A 13,329-nucleotide genomic window follows, 5' to 3' on the forward strand; every position below is an offset into this window, starting at 1 on the left:
GAGACTTGCCTGGGAGAATGAGTGATTTTTTAAAAAAATATATTTTACTGATTTATTTTAGAGAGAGGAAGGGAGAGGGATAGAGAGCTAGAAACATCAAGGAGAGAGAAACATCAATCAACCGCCTCCTGCACACTCTTCACTGGGGATGTGCCCACAACCACGGTACATGCCCTTGACCGGAATCGAACCTGGGAACCTTCAGTCTGCAGGTCAACGCTCTATCCACTGAGCCAAACCAGTCAGGGTAGAATGATTTTTATTTAAATGGAATTACATGTTTGCATTTCCAAAGCCCCATTTCCCTTAATCCAGTTATAGAAGAAATGTAATTGGGGTTTCAGTGGAGTTAAAATCAGAGCGAGTGTCCAGGGTTTCCGTTCCATATTGCAGGCAGGTCCAGCTCAGCATCAGGCTAGTTACAGCCCATTGTGTGTGGGGCCCACATGGCCGAGAATGCAGGAGAGCACAACACACCAATAACACAACACAGAGAGACCAAGAGAACTATCAATAACTCCTTTGGGTAGGTCAGGGTGGGGAACATCTAGACCACGGGCCATATAAGGTCCACAAAATTATTTGGTCAAGTCCTGCCAAGGCAGTAGGGATAAGTTAATTAAATGTTTGGCCAAATATAGCAGGCTAATTTTTAAGGTGGTAATTTGTATGGCCCATAAATGATGTTATAGATATCCAAATGGCCCTTGGCAGAAAAAAGGTTCCCCACCCCTGGTTTAGGTGATTAAATATCTCAAATGCCATGCCCTGGCAGTAACCACACCCATTCTGGCCAATGATCTGTTCCCAAGTCTGACTGACAGACAAGTACCTTTCCGAAGCAACCCCAACTTCATTGGGTACATGTCTGTCTCCCCTCTGTTGAATCCCTGGGGAGTTAAAGCTGCAGCACTCTAGCAGAGCTGCTCACATGACATGCCTATAATGTTTGGCCTTCCCTTTGCTTCTTTCCTGTTATTAATAACTAGTTCATTACAACAGTATCACTCCCAGGACTCATTTATTGAGCACCCACCTAGCACCCAGCACAAGGCTAAGTACTAGAAATGAACAAACACATACTGACCTTGAGCTTGTCATGCTGTGACAGAAGTCTGAATTATTGTGAACAGATAGCAGCATTGTGCTGATGGACTAAAATGACTGACAGGACAAGAAGCAAGGTCAATGGGTCACGTCATGATTCTTCCAAGAGAGATGGCCTCAATCATGACAGTGTCCACATATGACAGGAACAACTGTCATGATAAAACATCTAAAGAAAACAGTGATTTGCCAGAAAATGAAGAGAATGCAATTGTAGCCCCAATAGAGCTGCCTTGTTATGTAATGGTTCAATCATAGGACCAATCCAGGGCCTGTGAAGGAGTAAGCCAGCTACACCAGCAAAAAGCAAAATGATTTACATCTGGAAGCCACAGCTGGCGTGAAAATCAACATTGAATCAGTTCCTTCCTCTAAGTCCATGTTCCATTAGAATAACTACGGTAGGTGACATTTTTCACATTTTAATTGGTGTTTTGCTGATTTTATCAGAATTTCTGCTGATCAAAGCAAAGTGGCTATTTATTTATTTTGCAATGAAGCTAACTGTTCACTGCAAGTTTAATGTACTGTAATGAATTTTAAATATCCTCCCAGTCAGATTACAAAGTGTTTGAATCAAGATGTCCTTGTTACACTTAAAATTATTAATTACTCAAATGGACAAAAGGCAACATTCAGATATAAAGTCACATTTCAAATGGTCTGAATTGGGCCAAAATGTTGTGCTGCATTTAAGAGATGTCAGAAAAATAAAAATGTTTTCCCCCGCAGTCTGCTTAGCCCACTCGTACCTGCTTGGTTGCTAGACATATGATAAATACTTTCATTATTAGTTTATCTTCATAGCTCACAGAACAATAAGTTTTTATGTTATTTACACTCCAGTGACTTTGGTTTAATTGGCTTCTTTTATGTTATTTATATAAATATAAATCATACTGGGTTTTAAAGTATTAATGGTGCATTTTGTTATTAATGCTATTTTCATCCAGACTAGCACTCCATAAATGTGTACTCTGCAGCTAAGGACCTTTACAAAATCTACTGCAAGAGTTTAAGCAGTCCTGTTTGGTGTGTCTCAGTTGGTTGGAGCATTGCCATGTGCACCAAAAGGTTTGGGTTCAATCCCTAGTAGGGGTGCATATGGGAGGCAACCGATGGATGTTTTTCTCACACATCTTCCTGGTCAAGAGCACATACCTGAATTGCAGGTTTGATCCCTGGTCCTGTCAGGGCTCGTGCAGGAGGCAACCAATCAATGTGTCTTTTTCACACTTATGTTTCTCTTTTTCTCTCTTCCCCTTCCCTCCCTAAAAATCAATGGAAAATATATCCTCAGGTGGGGATTAACAACAACAGAAACAAAACAACAAAGACAAAAATAAATGATGAAAGGCATATAAAAGTTAATAAGAGATGTTTTTGAATGGACAAGTGATGTCATTTCAACTGGTTAAAAATTATGTGCCTTCGGGGTGGGGTTGGAGAACAAATAAAGCACTGTGGTAAGTTTAACAAAACTAATTGTTTGATGTGATGGAAGTGATCGTTTAGCTTCAGTTTATTTAGGGAAAGTTAGGTACCCATGTGAAGCACAGCCTTGATCTTTATGGTGACAAAGAGGGAGTGAAGGACGAAATACTTCTTGAGTACTCCTTTTTAAATGTCACTCAACACTGAACCAAACACAGGTTTTCTTATTGAAAGGCATGTGACATGAGCTGGTTCATTCACCTTTGACTGTGTTCAGTTTTCAAAGTGCCAAAGAAATTCAGGACAAGATGATTTTAGGATTTTGTTTTACAAGGGTGAGCCCATTGAAAGAACTCTTGGAATAAAAAATAAATAAAAAAAATCCTTGCTGGAAAGCTTTGGTCAAGTTCTTTAACCTCTCTTGGCCCTGGTTGTCTTATGTGTAAAACAGGGATAGTTGTAGCACTTGCATCAGGATTGTTTTGAGAAACAAATGAAATAAGATATGTGGAGCTCTGGCATAGTACCTTGTTCCTAATCATTGCTCAACAAATAGTTATTATTGTAATGCAACTTCAGTATCTTTATTAAGTTTGAAAGGGTATCAACAAGTAAGTCATTCTAAGTATGGCATGTGTTAAACTCAGATGGAAACTACTGGGGAAGTAACAAATATTTATTTAGTGAGAATGATGTCACCGAAGAGGAGAGATAATGTCTGGCATCTAACAAAATACTAGAAAAAAAAAGTATGGAAATGAGTACTACACAAGACACTAGAGAAATAGCTTGTAGACTAGGGCAGCTGCTCTCAGAATGAATCGAGTGCTCTGAACAAGGGGGCACGGTGATCAGCTGTTGGAAAGAAACCTAGAGATAGTTCCTGGGGTTCGCACTCCACCTGATGACGGGAAATCATAGTCACGCGGGTGAGTGTGGCATATGTTTGCCTTAAATAGCACTTTCAGTTTACAAAGAACTTACACATTTCCTCACTCCGTCTTCACACCGGCCTAGTGAGGTAAGTGGCTCAGAGGTAACTGCCCCTTGTACAGAGGAAGTCGCTGTGTCTCTGGGAAGGAAAGGGGTTTGCCCAGGCCAGAGCTTGCTCCAGATCGCCCTTCCTCCGAAGGAGCTGCCTCAGTGAGTTGTTCAACCTCACAAAGTAGCTAACAATGAACAAAAACAATGCATTTCATTCTTACAACAATCCTCTGCATCTGAATATGACCACTAACCTCATTTTACAGAGAGGAAACAGAGGCACAGGAAAGTGAAGCAATGTGTACATTAAAATGTATTAATAGTTAGTGGGAGACCTGGAATATGAAGAAAGTCTGGCTCTGGAATCTACACTTTTTATACTACTCTCTCCTGTGACCAGAACCATAAGTATCTTTGGTTCCCAAACTTCAGCAAGTATCAGAATCACCTGGAGGGTTTCCTCAGGTGAGGATTAACAAAACAAAACAAACAAAAACACAAACAAAAGTATTGCTGGTACTCACATCCCCTGAATTCTGATTCATCAGGTTTGAAGTGAAGCTTCATCTGCATTTCTTTTCTCTTTCTTTGTTAATCCTCACCTGAGGATATTTTTTCCATTGATTTTTAGAGAGAGTGAAAGAGAGGGGTGAGGCAGAGAGAAACATCCATGTGAGAAGAACCCAGGCTTCCCAACCTGGGCTAGGGATCGAGCATGCAATAAGGTATGAGTCCTTGACCAGAATCAAAACTGCAGCTCCAGCCCTGGCTGGTTTGGCTCAATGGATAGAGCATTGGCCTGCAGACTGAATGGTCCCAGGTTCAATTTTGGTCAAGAGCACATACCTGAGTTGCGAGTTCAATCCTCAGTAGGGGAGTGTGAAGGAGGCAACCAATCAATGATTCTCTGTCATTATTATGTTTCTGTCTCTTCCTTCCTCTCCCTTCCTCTCTGAAATCGATGTTATTATATATATAATAACAACTGCAACCTTTAGTCTATGGGCCAGTAGTCTACTGAGCAAACCAGCCAAGGCTCTTTTTTTTTTTTTTTTTTTTTTTTTTTTTTTTTTTTAAGATTGATTGATTGATTGTAGAGAGGAAGGATGAGAGGAGAAATAGAGAGGGAAAGAGAGATTTGTTGTTTCACTTACTTATGCATTCATTGGTTGATTCTTATATGTACCCTGTCTGGGCATTGAACCTGCAGCCTTGGTGTATTGGAATGATGCTCTGGCCAGGGCTGGAATTTGCATTTCTAATAAGTTTCCCATGAGATGCCAATGCTGGTGGTCTGGAGACTATACTTTGAGAACCACTGGTCAGACTAGAGAAACAAACGTTTGATTGTGCAGTCACATGGTATATACTACAGGGTTCTTTGGCCTGTGAAAGACGATGGGTAAATATCTGACTTGGGGGAAGGGACTATACCGGCTGCTTCCAGGAGGCTCACATTGCAAGGCTTTGTTAACACCCACAAAACACCAAGGTAAAGACACTTGTTTGAATGTTTATAAAGGCCCCCCTGCAAAAGCTAATTTGTGCAGTTATGGTCATTCTCGAGATAGTCTGAGGATGGGGAACAAGAAATAGCACAGTTCTCTCAGTCCAGGACCCCATGGGGGGTGTTCACCTAAGCCAGCAGTTAGACTCTTGCAGTCCAGAACCCCTCTCTCCTTACCACCACCTGCTCACTCCTCCTTAGCACTGCCACCACCACTGTGCTTGCCAACTATGAGCCTGGCTTCTGGCTGAGCAGTGCTCCCCTGTGGGAGCACACTGACCACCAGGGGGCAGCTCCTGCACTGAGCATCTGCCTCTGATGGTCAGTTCACATCATAGTGACCAGTTGTTCTGATCATTCTGCTGTAACAGTCACTTAGGCTTTTATTATATAGGCTAGAGGCCTGGTGCATGAAATTTGTACAAGAGGTGTGTGTGTGTGTGTGTGTGTGTGTGTGTGTGTGTGTGTCCCTCAGGCCAGCTTGCACCCTCTCCAATCTCAGACCCCTCGTGGGATGTAAAACTGTCCATTTAGGCCCTATCCTACAATGGGCAGTTGGATATCCCTCTCACAATCCAGGACTGGTGGCTTTCAACTGCTTGCCTGCCTGCCTGCCTTCATGATTGTCCCTAACCACTTCTGCCTGCCAGCCTGATCACCCCCTAACCAGCCTGAATGACACCTAACTGCCCTCCCCTGCTGGCCTGATCTCCCACAACTGCCCTCCCTTGCAGGCCTTGTCCCTCCCAACTGCCCTCCCCTGTAGGCCCAGTTGCCCCCAACTTCCCTCTCCTGCAGGCCTGCCCCCCCCAACTGCCTTCCTTTGCCAACCTAGGCCCCCCTAACTGCCCTCCCCTGCTGGCCTGATCACCCACAACTGCCCTCCCCTGCCGGCCATCTTGTATGGGGTAGCCATCTTTGACCATACGGGGGCAACTATATTGTGTGTTGGAGTGACGATCAATTTGCACATCACTCTTAAAAATACGCAGATGTGAACTTGTTTCTTCATTAGCTGAGGTGTTGCAATTAAAATAACACAGGAATAAAGAATATAATAAGGTCAAACCATGGCTGTGAGACCCCGACCAACCCATGCCACAGTTGCATGCACCTGGCTAAGCATCTGGTCCTTGTGTCTGTGCTGCTCCCAGAGCAGCAGAGAGGATGGTGCTGAGTGGCTCCAGACCCACCATGAGTGAGGGCAGAGCAGCCACAGGCTTGGCCCGGGGCACACTGCTGCCCCCGGGCGTGGGGTGGGTGGTCAGACATCAAGCACCTGGAGAACCTGACGCTGCCATCAGCAGTCGGCCTCCCTGGTGGTCTTTATGATCAGTGTAAGTGTCCTGGCAATGACCTTAAGCTACTTCTTCAAAGTCAAGGAGATTAAGTCACCGGGAATGGCGGAGGACTGGAATACTTTTCTGCTGCAGTTTAATGACTTGGACATGTGTGTATCAGAGAATGAAACATTAAAGCATCTCACAAATGACTCTGTGGCTCCAGAAAGCACAGCGACCAGTGGGCAGGCAGAGTGTCCACACAGTCCCCAGAGGCACTGGAGGATTCAGGCCCTTAACATCTCCATTGCAATCACCCTCACCCTGGACCCACAAACACACTTTGGAGGGTACCCTCACAATATCACCCATCTGTACTCGACCATCTTAGGGCATCAGATTGGACTCTCAGGCAGGGAAGCCCATGAAGAGATAAACATTAGATTTACCCTGCCAGTTGCTTAGCGTGCGGATGGCTGTGCCCTTCCATTACTGTGAGCAGATGGCGTTCACAGCCTGCATGACACAGCCAACCCTGGTGTGTTCCCCGTCACAGTGCAGCCACTGCACTGTGCTCCCGACGCCCACGGCAATGCCACACTCTGGTCCTGGATCTTCGTGACTGTTAGAGATGCCAACACAAAATATGCTCAAGAGTGCAATCCTTTCTGGTGCTGTAAGGGGGGCATTGGAAAAGTCTACCACACCTTAATCCCGAGCTTACAGTTATTGTTCCAGATAATGATGGTTCATGAATTAATTTGCACCTCATGCACACCAGTTACTTCCTCTTCGTGATGGTGGTAACGAGGTTTTGCTCCGCAGTAATCAAGGGCAAACCTAGCACATTGCGTCAGAACACTGAATTTTGTCCTGAGAAGGCTGCTGTGGCTGATGCCTAATCCCACAGCTGCCCGTTTTCTGAGAGAGACTGAGTAAACCGTAAGCACTGCTTACTGACGCCAGCCTGGGCCTGGACACTCTGTGAATACATTCTCTTGCGATGTTGGGTTATTCCAGCCAAAGACATTTCAAGTGCCTGTAACTGATTTATACATATTTATAGAAATCTATCTGGAAGTTGATCCGCTGATGCATGTGCCTCACATTGGGTGCAGTGCGAATCCCACAACCTCTCGGTGGGTTTGGCGGGAAGATCCATGGGCTGCCAGTCACGATGGCTGATCTCCCTGCCTCAGAGCAGGCCTTGCTGGCTTTACCAAGATCTCTGGGCAGTTCATTGCTGGAGGGGTTGAGGTTTGCTTCAGTTCAAAACAGTCTGCACCTGTGATGTGATATTGCATTTCCCAAGCCACCAATTCATTTTGTGGATTTTACGTGTCTGTAGCTTAATAATCATAGTACCAATAATAATGCCCTTTTCTGTTTTGCTTGCAAGGAAACATACATAGCTTTTTAAGTTTTCTTTTGAAAAAAAAAATAGCCACATTGTAATATTACTCTAGTATCTTTCCTGTCCACATTTTGTGTGCTGTTAGTGCATGGCCAAGTATCTACAAACAATAGGTAGTCTTGCTAGGGAGGTTTTCTAAAGTTTCCATTAAGTGTCATATAGCACACCTACATTTGCATACAGTGGGCTCTTGGTGAGGAGATTTGTGAGAAACTTGTGTTGGGTATGATACTGAGCACATTTTTCTCGGGGACACCATGGAACATGTACATGGAACTCTGTGCAGGGCTGGTTGATATTTTGAACTCTCATTTGTCCGCTGTCAGCTTGTCTGTTTACTTCATCTGGATAGTTCTTTACCATATTTTCCCTCTGCCTACATTTATTCATTAATTTCTTGAAGCTTGTTGCATTTATGTTTTTGTATCAAGATCCCTTTTTTTTTCTTTTCTTATATTTTTAGTTTCACTTTCTCTCCCATTCAATGCCTCCTCCAGTTACATACTAGCTACCAGCAGGTACTAACACCCATCCCCTCACCCTCTTGAGCACTGAACCCATGACAATAGGCAAGATTTACTGTATGCTAAGCAGAACATTATTTAGCAAAATAAATTTGATAAGCCTAAAATCCAGATGCATTATCTGTTAATATCCAGGAAAATAGGTACAAAATGTGCAATGGATTTCTATGTTAAAATACTTCCTTCCCAGGAGTGGGCCCCTGTAGTTTATTCCCCAGTCTAAAAGTTGTTTTCAGTAGTAGAAACAGCCTTAGGATAGTAGACTGATGAGCACACATAGCAATATTTTTGTAATTTGGAGCCAAGATGATAGCACAGCAAAGAAGCAGAAGCCTGAGGAAGCTATTAACAATTTAAGAATTTACCATTTCCAGTTAGTACAGGAATGTTAATTCCATTTCCAAGGAGAAGCATAAAAATGGCATGTGTTAAGACTCTTAGAGATATACTTTGTATAGTAGAATATTAAAATCTCAGAGTTTGGTATTTTTACCCTCTGAGATTTGCTAAGTTCCCCTCCACCTTATAGTTAAGCACAACGCTGGGATAGTTTTTAAAGGCAGTCATCCCAAATGCATCTGAACTCATCTCCTTAGAGTTATAATGGGCGCCTTGAATGGCTGGATTAGCCTCAAGATAACAAAGTGATCCCAAGGATTTAGACAAGAGACAAAAGTAGTCATACATTAATTTTAGTATGAAAGAGCATTTTTGAACAGGATAGAAATGTTTAATCAAATAGGGGTAAATTTCTACAAGACATACAGAGAAATTAGTATAATTGTTTATTAAATAACAAATAATTATGAATGTTAGTATCATATTGATATTCACCCATGTGTTCAACTAAGGCTCTCCTTTTTCATATTAAGCACATAATAGCTCTAATATCTGCACAGATTATTGTGTTGTTAAGTAATACAGCTTTCTTTATGAATACACCGATCATAATAATGTCATACTACCTTATTCTTTTTTCCACATATGCACATACTTATAGATAAAAATATTTACTGATTTCATTGTACTGCAGATACTCAGGTACTAGAAATACAAAGATAAATAAGGTCCGTATCATGCTGTCAAGAAACTGACATCTTTTTGGTAAGTGATAGAATTATAAGCAAGTGATTATAGTAAAATGTTATTATTGATATTGTTGATTAATATGAAAAATGTATAAAAATACTGATAAAGAAGTAAATTAATCCTGCCAGAAACAAGGGTAGTAAGAAACAGAGGTTACATTTGAATAAGGATAATTTAAGATAGCATTCCCTGACTCTCCAGAACGGATTTAATCTTCCTGGGTCTCTCTCCCCAGAATAATGTATGCCTATTTCCATTAGTATGTATTATTGTATTTCATTACAGTTAATTAGAGGCCTGATGCACACAAATTTGTGCAAGAGTAGGCCTTCCTTCCCCTGGCTGCTGGCACTGGCTTCCCTCTGGCACCTGAAACCTGGGCTTCCCTCCTCAGGCTGAGTCCTAGGCTGGCTCTCTCCATCCCCAGATTAATGTCTAGAATGATGTCTGGAAGACATCAGTCTAATTAGCATATTGCTCTTTTATTATTATAGATTAGAGGCCCAATGAATGAAATTCATACACTGGAGTTTGGCGAGGGGGGGGGGGGATGTACCCTCTCCAATCTGAGATATTGCTCTCTCAATCCAGGACCACTGGCTCCTAACCACTCATCTGCTTGCGTGCCTATACTTCCCCCAACTGCCCACCCTTGTCCTTACCTGGCAGCCTAGTCACCTCCAAGGGCCTCCCCTATCAGCCTGATCACCCCCAATTGCCCTCTCCTACCAGCCTGATATTACCCCTAACTGCCCTCCCCAGCTGCCCTCCCCTGATGGCCTGATAGCCTCTAACCCCCTGCAAGCCTAATCTCATCCCCAACTGTCCTCCCTGCAGGACAGTTCACCCCCTACTGCCTTCTCCTGCTAGCCTGACCACCCCAAACTATTCTCCCCTGCAGGCCTGATCACCCCCAAATGGCCTGGTATCCCCTGCTGACCTAGTCACCCTCAACTGCTCTCCCCTACCAGCCTGATCTTGCCCCCAATTGCCTTCCTCTACCAGTGTGATTATCCCCAACTGCCCTCCCTTGATGGCCTGATCAGCCCTCACCCCCTGCCAACTTGATCTCATCCCCAACTGCCCTCCCCTGCAGGCCAGTTCACTCCCAACTGCCTTCCCATACAGGTCACTTCACCCCCAAATGCCCTCCCCTGCCAGCCTGGCTGCCCCCAACTACCCTCTCCTGCCATCCTGATTGCCCCTAACTGTCTCTGCCTCAGGCCCCCCTCCCAGGGTTTTGTCTGGAAACATGGTATTCCAAAATCTATAGGATGCAGCAAAAGCAGCTCTAAAGCAGAAATTTATAGCAATGCAGGTCAACCTTAAGAAACAAACAAAAAATTCAAATAAACAATCTAATCTCACACATAAAGGAACTAAAAGAAGAACAAACAAAAAATGTTAGTAGAATAAAGAAAATAATAAACATTAGAGTGGAAATAAACAAAATAGAGACTAAAAAACAGTAGAAAACAGTAACAAAACTAACAGTAGTTTTCTTAAAAAGATAAACAAAATTAATAGCCTTTACCCAGACTCATCAAGAAAAAAAGAGAGATGATCCAAATAAAAAAAAAATCAGAAATAAAAGAGGATATGTTAAAACCAACACCACAAAGGATTTTAAAAGAATACTAAGAACAATTATACACAAACAAATCGGATACCCTAGAAGAAATTGATTCATTTAAAAAACATACAATCTTCCAAGACTGAATCAGGAGGAGATAGAAAATCTGAACAGACTAATTACTAGTAATGAAATTAAATCAGTTATAAAATTAAAAAGAAAAACTCTCAAACAAAATTCTAGGACCAGATGTCTTCACAAGTGAATTCTACCAAATATTTAAAGAAGAGTTAATGCCTATGCTTCTCAAACTATTCCAAAGAAACTGGAGAGGGAAAAACATTTCCAAACTTATTCTAAAGAATTACCTCAATACCAAAACCAGACAAAAATACTACCCAAAAAGTTATAGGCCAATATCCCTGATGAAAATGGATGCAAATATCCTTAGCAAAATATTAGCAAACTGGCCCTAGTCGGTTTGGCTCAGTGGATAGAGTGTTGGCCTGTGGGACCAAAGAGTCCCAGGCTTGCTTGCAGTCAAATGTACCTTGGTTGCAGGCTTCTCCCCAGCCCAGGCCCTGGTTGGAGCTATTGCAGGAGGTAACCAATCGAAGTGATTCTCTTTGTCTTTTCCTCTCTCTTTCATTCTTTATAAAATCAATGAAAAAAATATCTCTGGGTAATGATTAAAAAAAGAAAAAGAAAAAAAGGCAACCTACTGACAATTGAGTGTGACTCGGTGGTTGAGGTTCAACCTATGAATCAGGATATCATAGTTACATTCCCCATTAGAGCACGTTCCCAGGTTCTTGGCTCAGTCTCCAGTAGGGGTCATGTAGTAGGCCAGTGATCAGTGATTCTGTTTCATCATTGATGTTTCTTTCTTTTTAAAAAAATATATTTTATTAATTTTTTACAGAGAGGAAGGGAGAGAGAGAGTTAGAAACGTTGATGAGAGAGAAACATCAACCAGCTGCCTCTTGCTCACCCCCTACTGGGGATGTGCCTGCAACATGCCCTTGACCGGAATCGAACCTGGGACCTTTCAGTCCGCAGGCCGATGCTCTATCCACTGAGCCAAACCGGCTTTGGATCATCATTAATGTTTCTCTCTCTCTCCCCCTTTCTTCTTTTCTGAAATCAATAAAAAATATAACTTTTTTTTTAAAGATAAAGATTGGATTTTCTAAACAAAAGTCAACCTATTGAATATATCTAATAAGAGATGATATCCAAAATATATAAAGTACTCATATAATTCAATATGAAAAATACCTCAAGCAATTAAACTTAAAAATGGGCAGAGTGCCTGAATAGACATTTTTCCCAAGAAGACATACAGATGGCCGATAGAGATATGAAAAGATGCTCAAGACCACTAAGCAAATCACAACCACAATGAGATGTCACTTCACACCTGTCAGAATGGTTATTATCAAAGACAGCAAATAATAGATGTTGGCATGGATGTGGAGAAAGGAGAACATTTGTGCATTGTTGGTGGGGATGTAAATTAGTATAGTTACCATGGAAAACAGTGTAGAGGTTACTAAAAAAATTAAGAATGGAATTGCCACATTACTCAGCAATTCCACTTTTGGGTATTTATCTGAAGAAAATGAAAATACTAATTTGAAAAGATATATGCTTCCTTATGTTCATTGCAGCATTATTTATAACTAGGGGCCCAGTGCACGAATTTGTGCACCTTGAAAGGATCTGTGGGCCGTCCTCTGCACTTCTGGTCCCCTCTCTGCTGGCAGCCCCGCTCCTGCTGCTGCCACTCCCACATGCTAACAGTGCCAGCCACACTTGCACCTGCTGACAGTGCAGAGTGATTGGAGCCGGCTCCAACAATGGGTATGAGAGGTGGTGGCTGGCCCCAGTTGCCCCTCAGGAGCAGGGGGAGGTGGAGAAGCCCTGATGGGCAATTGGGGCCAGCAGCCACCACTCACACTGATGGTGCAAAGTAATTGGGACTGATGTCAGATGCTAGCCGCAGATGCGAGTGCCAGGGGGGACTGTGGCACACAGGAGCAAAGAATTTTCAGTAATCACCAGAAGCTACCCTGATGACAGCAACCAGCACTCCACCTTGGTCTGGAGCCCCTGCTCACCTGCAGCACCATCCCGCCATGGCCAACGACTATCATGTTCCGTGCGCGCCCCCTGATGGTCAGTGCACTGTTCAGTTGTTCCACCATTTGGTCTATTTGCATATTAGCCTTTTATTATATAGGACTAGGGGCCTGTTGCAGGAAGATTCCCACCTCATGCTTTTCCTCCTGCCACAGCTGCCCACCCCATCCCGCCTACCACCACCACCACCACCACCACCACCACCACCACCGCCGCCGCCGCCGCCGCCTCCGCTGCCACCGCCTGCCCCTCCCACCCCAAGCTTGAGTATGAAT

General features: G+C 43.1%; 1 pseudogene; it reads left to right on the top strand.

Moving 5' to 3' along the window:
• The first annotated feature begins 1,230 nt into the window (after positions 1-1,230).
• Positions 1,231-7,348, top strand: LOC118709515 (annotated as a pseudogene).
• Positions 7,349-13,329: the final 5,981 nt, after the last annotated feature.

This window comes from Pipistrellus kuhlii, unplaced genomic scaffold (genome assembly GCF_014108245.1).
Source record: "Pipistrellus kuhlii isolate mPipKuh1 unplaced genomic scaffold, mPipKuh1.p scaffold_m20_p_1, whole genome shotgun sequence".
Classification (NCBI taxonomy): Eukaryota; Metazoa; Chordata; class Mammalia; order Chiroptera; family Vespertilionidae; genus Pipistrellus; species Pipistrellus kuhlii.